The sequence below is a fragment of the Macrobrachium nipponense genome, chromosome 44, assembly GCF_015104395.2.
Source record: "Macrobrachium nipponense isolate FS-2020 chromosome 44, ASM1510439v2, whole genome shotgun sequence".
In the NCBI taxonomy this organism is placed as follows: Eukaryota; Metazoa; Arthropoda; class Malacostraca; order Decapoda; family Palaemonidae; genus Macrobrachium; species Macrobrachium nipponense.
This window is the reverse complement of record NC_087221.1, coordinates 31,859,037-31,867,561: the sequence shown is the minus strand read 5'-3', so window position 1 is coordinate 31,867,561 and position 8,525 is coordinate 31,859,037. Positions and strand designations below refer to the sequence as shown.

The 8,525-nt window shown below is 39.0% G+C and overlaps 1 protein-coding gene across 2 annotated transcripts in view; it reads right to left on the bottom strand.

The window, feature by feature from the left end:
* Positions 1 to 5,660, bottom strand: part of LOC135204145 (SKI/DACH domain-containing protein 1-like) — a 177,677-nt gene extending 172,017 nt beyond the window's left edge. The window contains exon 1 of one of the 2 annotated variants that reach the window (XM_064234163.1): positions 5,455 to 5,660. The gene's annotated coding sequence lies outside the window, so the exon portion shown is untranslated. The remainder of the gene's footprint in view (positions 1 to 5,454) is intronic. The other variant, XM_064234160.1, reaches the window with a different exon arrangement.
* Between the last annotated feature and the right edge of the window lie 2,865 nt (positions 5,661 to 8,525).

Below are 8,525 nucleotides of genomic sequence, written 5' to 3'. Positions count from 1 at the left end.
CATCAACGAATCCAGAGCTATGGTCCTGCTTACTCCCTTGACAACACAGAGATGCAGACGAAGCAACAGTGACTCTTTCTCTACCTTGGACTATATATATATATATATATATATATATATATATATATATATATTATATATATATATAGATACAGAAATAACTGAATTCACTTGTTCTTAAATAACTTTACTGAACGCCCTCCTTTCATCCGTTATTACAGCCACCAGGAAAGGAAGTTGGAACCCAAAGGTATACTACAACTAACAAACAAACGCTCTGAGTTAGACGTAGCATTCTCTCCGCCTGGGTATGAATGGCATAAGCGCAATGCTCATTCCGAAAGGTCATGGAAGTTGCTCAGACAAGTTGAGGCCCTGCAAGAAGGCCCCGGGGGCATGACTGGAGCCGGAGGAATGCCTTCCTTGTGGGTGAGTATACTCGCCTGTTTACTCATCATCTTAGGGCCGCCCCCCCACCCGGCAACTCCCCCCCCCCTCCCCCCACGCTCCTCAGACTGTATGAAGAGAGAAAAAGTCTGGGAGGGTCGAATTCCCCCGCAACCACAAACTCCTTTATCCCGATGAACTCTTAATGAATTGACGAGAGAAATAATAAATGAAAGTATAGTAACCAGCATTGCATCTGCTGGTAGAACTTTAGTTCGTAAAAGCGATAATGACTTGGTTGAAGTTATAGTGGAAATCACCAAAAAGGCAAAAGACGTTAGTTAGTCCTATCCATTGACCAAACTTCACTTTAGATCTAACTCGGTCGATAAAAGTTTCATTAAATCTATCAAGCAATCTCGGATTTTTCTAAACAGGGCGAAACAACATCATTATGAACGCCTGACCTAGTAGAGGGTACGGTGGGTGTTAAAAGTGTAGTGACATTTTAATGCGTCTAGTAACTTGGCTTCGCGTACCGGAAACAAACGCGGAGAGAAAAAGAGAGAAGGGGGGAGGGGTGGCTTGGGCCTCAAAGGAAATATTGCCACTCTGACCACTTTCAATATCTGCCGTTTTCGAATGAAAAGGTAAAAAAAAAACTGCACTATGTTCATTATCGAGTTATTGACTCGCGCTTGATACGGGTAAAATAACAAAACTTTCTTTTTTTATTTGCGGTTATGATAAAAATAGAACGGCGCTTAAACAGCAAGACTGTGTTTATGTACACATATTGCCCAGCGGCGAGCGACCATTTAAGCAATTTGTTATTTTTTTTCTCTCTCTCTCGGCGTTACGAAACCCGACTATTTTCCTTCCTCTGTGCGCTCCCTCTTCCTCTCTCTTAGAACAAAGGACAATCAATGGCTAATTTTCTACGCATTGGCCTCCAAAGTAGCAAACTTAGGTGTGTAAGAAGAGAGTGAGCAAGAAAAAGAAAGAAAGAAAAAAAAAGGTTCGAAAAAGAGTGTAATTTGCCGGCATTCCACTGCTCCCCCCGTTGAGTGGTTACGCTTCTGCTTCAGGTAATAGCACCCAACACACAAACGCACCAACTGCTCCTCCCCCTACCCACACACACACACACAAACACACATACACACACACAGCCACAATGCATTAATCGTCGTCGTCTCTTCCCCGTTCTCGTGATTTTCCCATTCGATTGACGTCCATGGGAAATATGCATGCTGTATCAACACTGAACGCAGAGACCACAAGCTACTTCGATGTTGATTGTCTGAACGGCGATACCGCTGAACTCAGTCAAAAGAGATGTGTCCGCCTTGTGAGAAAAGAAAAAAAAAAACTATCTGGCAACATCGTTTTCGGTGCGATTTTGCAAAACCGCAATGATGAAATACACAAACGTTAACCACTGCGTCGCGCGATTATCATAGCCCGCGTCGAACGGACATACATACACACACGGTCGGGAATAAAGCACCCGATCGCTGAATTATCGAAAAGGTTAGCACAAATCCGAAAAGGTCGCACGGGTACGTTGGCGGTGTGTGGCAACATCGTGCGTGAGACGGCTCAAGGTCAGGAATACGCTACTCCCAGCTCCTCTTACACTGGTGCCAGATATACACAGGTGATAATCCGCACCGGTGCCAAGTGCTCGCGGATAAATTCTATACATTTTTTTCTTATTTTCTGACCACCGATTCATTCTCAGAAATACCTCTCATTCAAACTTTTTTTTTCCTAATTATAATTCATCCTTTACGGAATGGCATAGGCGTGAGATTATATTACTAGAAGAAAAATTGTTATTTACGCGTCATTTACGACTAGATAACAATATTAATTTAATATAAAAACAACTAAAACGAATATTTAATCTAATAACAGCGGTAAGAGCAAATAAGTCTAATCTTGCCTAAGATATCCGCTGCCCTACTGAGCATGACACTCCAAGCCAGGGCTTCCCTGCATGGAATTTACGTTAGCAAGAGAACTTTGGATATCATTTAAATTGTGCGATTATCTCCAAGAACTGGGAAGGCTGGCGTTCATTTTCCATTACAGAACAACAAAATAAGACAAACCAAAGAGAAATAATTGAAGCCCATCTAATAAAAACATTATCATTATCACTAGTGCTACTAGTAGTAGTGATGGCTGCGGTAGTTGGTAGCATTAACAGCAGTGGTAGTGGTAAGTTACGAGTAATAGTAGTGGTGACTGTGGCAGTAATAGTATAATAGTAGATGAAGTAATATTGCAGCAGAGGTAGATGATCTAGAAGAAACCTTCAAAAATAACGACGCAACATCGTTACCAGCGTTATCGCCTTACGTTTTCCCCCAACTTCATTCGAATAAAAAATATGCGGACGTTGATTTCTCTCTCTCTCTCTCTCTCTCTCTCTCTCTCTCCTACATTTTCGCTGAATCTCCTCGTAAGCAGCATGGCGCATGAGCACTTGGACTTTCTGAACGTGTTGCTCTCAGAAAGTGCTTGCTTTCAACTCTTGCCGGTATTATGGGGGACAGCGCACGGATCGTGACACGTTGCAATGTTTTCCATCTGACAATGTTTTCCATCTGAGTTTTTTTCGAAAGGGCTGCTTTGTTTTATTCTTAAAACGTTAATAAAAATAACAATAAACGGCAATTCTCCCAATAAACGAAGTTTTCCCAACTGTTCGGGTTCATATTTCCACCTGGAAGCTAAACAAACTTGTTAGCATCACGTTCTTCGATAAGCAAAGACAGTTAGCACAGTCGACTGCATCAGTTTCCATGTTTAGGAAACAGAATGGGGGCGAGACAAGCGGCAATCAGCGTTTGCTGAATCGTGACAGAGACTCGGAAAGATAATAGAAAGCTAAGAGCTCGGGATTTGCAGCGTTTATAACTATTTCCTTCTTGCTCTCGCCCGTAGTCACAGCTATGTTTCTTTTCCTCTTTCTCCCCATTTATTTTTGTTCGTTCGTCTCTTCCTCCGGCGTCTGTCAATTTGTTTATATTGCCCTGCGATTGAGATCGCCTTTCACAGATTATTAATACGGAGTTAAATGTCATTTCAAGTAAAACATCGTTGTTTCGTCATTGTCCCGATCAAAGGAGAGAGAGGGTTGAAAACACTCTACGGAATGTCAACACACCATTTCAGCTTCGCTTCATCTCTTTAAAGCATCATTGAAAGACTTGACAACAAAGCTCCTGCCAACATTGTTGTACACAGCGCCATAATGACCCCTTTTCCATACTGTCAGCCTTCTTTGAGTGACTATTTTTCAAAATACTGGCATATTCTATTTGATGCTGACGTAGCTGTCGTAACTGCTTTGGCTGTTGAAGTTGAAGTTTTCCAAACGATGTCATTCTTTCGGGAAGATTTTTATCCGAGGTCACATTGCGTGGGCTATTTGAGACTCAATGCGCTTGCAGCCACGTTGAGTAATTTAGACCAAATGACCTGAATCTTGTCACTAAGTTCGAATTACGTGGTCGGGTCAAGCCACGCATCTCAACTAAGCTGAGATATATACGTAGTGAGGTAATCAGAAGGCCTTTACATTAACTATAATGTTAACATTTTCAGCTTATCTATCGCAAATATTTTGGACACCATTAATAAATAAAAACTTTTAAAGGGGTTTCCACAAGCAGAATTTTAGTTAAAAGAGATGATCCAGTTCTTGTTTGTTAAACATGGCTTCGTAGGATAAACTTGATTTCTAAACGCAATTATGGAGAAATTCTTCATGGGTAATTGCAAGAATAAAGGACCCCATACACTGAACGACTGTATGAACGATTGTTGTTATCGGCACACACGCACACTATTCAGACAGTATGAACGATCTCGGCTGTTCGGCACCGATTTCAGTCTAGGCATAGATTTTGTCTCGGGAAGACATGGCATCATCTCTAGTAGAAGAGACGTGCGCACTAGCATTGTATCGGCAGACAAACACATACCGTACATTGAACGACCTGTTTAAGACAGACTTAAGTCGCAAGCCAGCAACCTGGTCGTGACAGATTCCCGCTGAGATCGTTCAGATACGAAACTCCGCCCACTTTTGCATTCAGACAAGCCCAGAGACAGTGTTTTTGCAAACGATACAGACAATCGTTCAGTGTATGGGGGCCCTCAGACTTCATCAATATTAGTATGACCTTGACTTGCTAAAATAATGTCCACCCACTTACAAAAGTATCCATAAAAGACTTAACCGTATCAACGCCATCAAAATAGGTATATTAAAATTAAGCCTACATCCTTAACCTAACATGGAATGTAGTATCCATGTTACATACCAAAGGCTTTGTATCAATTGGAAACCCACCCCCATAACCCTCCTTATAGGCCTACTTATCCCTAACTTTAATGAAATCAGTGTTTCATAATCACTCATTTAGTACGAGTATACTATAACTCTTAACAAGTGTACTACCTATATAAGTCAGAAAACCTCGTATTCGCCAGGTCGCTAAGCTTGCCTAATGAAATTTCATACACTCGACTGAAAGATATAATTTCCACCTTATATAGGTAAGGCGGACGCCTGACTATACTCTGTTTTTTTCATGTCCATCCGCCTGTGGTATGTTTCTATGGGAACACGACGTCCCGGGCTTTAGATAGTTACACTATGTGTAAGTTTTAGGTAAATAAAAGGATATCTGGGTGTACATTTGCAAATCTACTGTATGCGAATTACACCGTTAATATTCGAAATAAGATATTATTATAATCGTTGAATGTAAGCTGAATGTAACTATCTAAAGCCCTGGACGCAGTGTTACCATACAAGAAAACCACAGGCGGATGGACAGATGGAAAAAAACAGAGTAGTATAGTCTATAGGCCTACTTTAATAGCTAAGAAGCTTCTGCAAGTGTGCTACATTGGGAACACCAAGGTAAAAACCTTTACCCTGGGCAACAATAGCAGCATCTTACAAGTTACGCTCACTTATAAGTTTCACGTTCAACTTCATATTAAAAAGCTGAAAAAAAAAATTCAACAAGTAATTTCACTTACCAATCAATACTTCACGAGTGTATGGGAACACCAAGGCAAGAGCAGCGGAGACTTCCACTTTCGATGTGCTTTAGAAAAGTAAGCCGCAACATTATTCACTTAAAATATACTTCTCCCTTTCTTCTGCAGCCTTTCCGTTGTCAATTGAAGACAAACGTCACAAACTAAGCGTTGCACTACCACAACACGATTACACACTATGACTGTGACAACCGCCACTGAGGCCGACAATCGGCATATTACTACTCAAATCAAGTTCAAAACTAGGGTTTAATTTGAACGTTGACTTGTCTTTAAAATACTTTGCACACACGACTATAATTTCCTTTGCTAACAAAATAATAATTGATTAAATAATCTATAAGCATTACTTTTCTATTTTATTACCAACTACCGTATATGTAAGAACTATAAGCTTATATTTGACACTTATCAACGTCCTGGTGGCAGTCTGGAAGAGCAGGTGAGAGAAGTCGGTTCATGCTAGGCTAACGCTGTTAGTTCATGGTCTACAAAGTAGTCATTGTAAACATTTCTTAATAAAGCAATAATGCTGCCACTAATTTTTCATGTAAAGACATTTTGTCGCTACAAGTTTGCCAACACTCATCAATTAACGATCAGCTTGGTGTCTCTGCAGTTGTACTACCTAGGTTTGGTAAAAGTAGACTTTTTTTTTTTCTTGTGCAATTCAAAAACATGTCGTCGACGTATTTACCGGAATATATCAAGTAGTAATATCATTATGCAAATGTATGCGTGCTCCCGTGCGCTCTTGGAATCACCGAATATGTGCTTTAAAAGCTGGCTGAGTCTATTACGTTGACAAGGAATAATTGGACCAAATTGTATAAACGAAAGCTGTTGTAAGACATAATATCGGCCTAAGGATGTGTAAGATTGATTCGTTCTTTTCTTATGAATTGTAAACAATGGTATTCTTTAATGAGGGTAGTTTGTCCTGTCGGATTTTTTTTTTCTTTTTTGTCTGTATGTCCCTCGTACTAAGAATCATACACCTACGGGATTATAGTACTACTATAATCCCGTAGATGGTTAGTGCCGTCAGTGCACGTCATGCGGAGCCCAGTAGGTATTTTTAAGGTTCTTTGCAGCGTTCCTTCGGCTCCTAACTGCAACCCCTTTCGTTCCTTTTACTCTACCTCCTTTCATATTCTCTGTATTCATCTTACTTTCCACCCTCCCCTAACAAATAATTCACTGTGCAACTACGAGGTTTTCCTCTTGTTACATGTTACACCTTTCAAACCTTTTATTGAATGACCTCATAGATAGCAGTGCTTGGCCTTTGGCCAAAATTCTATATTCAACTCAACTCGTGGAATATCTGCTTAAGAACATTAAGCCATTTCCCTTAATATGGGATGATGCAAGAGTAAAATCAGCGCAATCGTCACTGCCAATTTCATACTTTAATTGATGAATCGTGGATGAACACCCTTAGAACCGTTGAGTAGTAAAACCTCAATAACGTTAGCTGCATTTGTGCTCTCAGTATCCCTTTCATAAAATCTATCCCGCCCTTTCTGGGGCTCCCTCTCTTTTTTTCCTCCAATACTTCTGAAATATAGACTCGTATCACCAATCTGTTATCGCCTAGTCTCTCCGCATGGCCAAATCATCTCTAAATACTTTGGAGATACATGACATCTTTGCATATGTTAAGCACACGCTGTGAGCAGTGATGCTCGATGGAGCCTTAGTAGTAGTAATTGTAATGGTTACAGCATATCATTTTCAGAAAGGCGAAGTTAAGTATTAATTTTGGTTAGCTGCAATTCGTTTCTTTTACGGAAGGCAGGATGAAGTTTCTCTGAAACCAAAATATATCATATGTAACTAAACTCGAAAACTTCCACACGGATATCCTGTCGAGATCAGTAGGAAAACAAATCCTTAATTATCAAAATTATTATGTATAAAAATGCAAGTGAGGGCACCATAACATAAGAGAAGACTTGAAATAAAAGATATAATAAGCTGTAGAATATTTATGAATTTAAGCAAACTTTTCATTTTCAAACGTGATTATCTGACTAGATTCGCGTCTAAGACACTATGGCCATGTAATAAGAAGAGAGGAGGTGTAACCAATCAAGAGAGCTAAGAACATGCCAGTGATGGAGAGGAGGAGTGTGGGAAGCCAGTGGATCAGATGGATGGATGTAGCGGGGAGGGATATGGGTGAGGTGGGACTGAGGGAAGAGGATGCAAGGGATATAAATAGATGGAGAAAGTTGACTCGAGCGGCCAACCCTGCTATACAGTGGGACTAGTGAGGTCGAAAGAACGAATAATATTATAAAGTATATATATATTTATAAATAAATATATATAGATATATATGTATATATATAAATATATATAATATAATATTGGGATATATATATATATTTAAACAAATAATAATTAAACTAATATACCACCGTATATATTTACAACAATACAATTTATATATTATATATATGTGCATTATATACATACATGCATATATATATATATATATATATATATATATATATATATATATATATATATGTATGAGTGTGTGTGTGTGTGTGTGTGTGTGTGTGTGTGTATAATCCATATATATCACATATAAATACATGAATTTATATATGTATTTTGTATGTATATATATATGTGTGTGTATGTATAGTTGATATTTTATATATTTATGAAATGGAACGTTACTTCATGTTGTGTATAGATATTTACTATACTTCGGGTTGCTTTTTTACACAAATGTGTTTAAACCGTCGCACAACTAGGAAATTATCAACAACAAGAAAACGATATTGTATGACGAACAAGAAAACTAGAACCTCGAACAGAAAGAACGAACTAGAGGCCTGTTATTTAGTAAATGAAGCGGCTCATTTCCCATCTCCAATTGATATAATCCAAAACATTTTGCCCAGAGAAACTTCGTCAGATTTCATTTGATTAGCAAGCTCTTAGAGACTTAGATGAATGTCTATCAAAACTTTCAGCTTTACTATTTATTTTCTAATTTCTATAAAAAAAAACTGGGGGTATCTTTACAGAGG